The sequence below is a fragment of the Octopus bimaculoides genome, chromosome 14 (genome assembly GCF_001194135.2).
Source record: "Octopus bimaculoides isolate UCB-OBI-ISO-001 chromosome 14, ASM119413v2, whole genome shotgun sequence".
Lineage (NCBI taxonomy): Eukaryota > Metazoa > Mollusca > Cephalopoda > Octopoda > Octopodidae > Octopus > Octopus bimaculoides.
Window position 1 is genome coordinate 23,766,666 of NC_068994.1, and position 1,511 is coordinate 23,768,176.

Here is a 1,511-nt window from a genome sequence, read left to right on the forward strand (position 1 = left end):
TATATATATATGTATGTATGTGTGTATGTATTTGTGTGTCTGTGTTTGTCCCCCCAACATCGCTTGACAACCGATGCTGGTGTGTTTATGTCCCCGTAACTTAGCGGTTCGGCATAAGAGACCGATAGAATAAGTACTAGGCTTCCAAAGAATAAGTACTGGGGTCGATTTGCTCGACTAAAGGCGGTGCTCCAGCATGGCCACAGTCAAAAGACTGAAACAAGTAAAAGAGTAAAAGAGTAAAGAGTAAGAGTAGTATTGACTAACATATCCTAGTATTTATCCAGGACTGCATTCTTCAATGTGATATTCCTTTTATTTTAAGAAGGTAGGGTGTAATTTAATGAAAATATGACTGCTATATCCAACAAGCAGAGTGACTCCATACGGAGTCCCGTCCCTCATTTAAATATGGATAAAATGCAGATCAGAGCCAAATATATGTGATGATATTGGTCCATCATAATCTTGACCTTGATGTCTAAAACAAACTAAAGAACTAAGTAACACATGACCTTTGGTAAGCAATATCGATACACATATGCAGTATTACTTTGATGTTCTTGTCATTAAGAAATAAACGGAAGAAGAAGAAAAAGTGCCATTAACGTGCTCCAGTTAATCTTTTAAGTTGGTGTGTGATCAACTGAACAATTAACCGATGTGTTTGGATTAAGAACTTTAGGTCTTCAAAAAACATCACATATCAATACTCCTTTGCTAATAAATTCTTGTATATTACTTCCATAAGAAAGATTTATTCTGGGAGATTCCATAGACTTTAGATTTATAATAATCATCCATTCATTTGTTAATCGTATGCACTTTGATGCAACAAGTTATAAGGTGTTGGAGAGAAATGAATGAATGTTTGTTGTTCATGTTTGGAAACCATCTGGAGTAAAGTTCTAGATTATGAATAAGAACATCAAGACAGCAGATCCCGGTAGCAACTTCTTGGTTACACTAGCGTACTGCATTGGTACGTCAATGTAACGTTTTAGATATTTTAAAAATATATAAGCATGATTAGATGCTATACGTTTGCATAACACGCTGTGCTTAACGTAAACATTGTTTAATTAATGGCAAGCTGCCAGAAGTACAAACTTGCAAATCAGGCTATCTATAAATGGTCTAGCTTAATTTGCGACTACTTTTTTTTTTATCGGAGTTGATCTGTGCTATCAATTAAGGAACACCTATATCTATCTATCTATCTATCTATCTATCTATCTATCTATCTATCTATCTAAGGAACCTGGCATGGGTGGGGCGCTGATCAATTTGGATCAATCAAAAGCTTTCGATAGGGTAGACCATCACTACTTGGAAGCCGTCCTCATAGCGGCTGGTTTCGGTCCCGTCTTCCGCGGTTGGATCGCTGCCTTATACAGCGGCATCCGCTCGGTAGTTCGCGTAAACGGTCATCTATCCAGACCCTTCGGCATCATGCGTTCGGTTCGTCAAGGATGCCCCCTCTCGGCTCTTCTGTATGTATTGACTCTTGA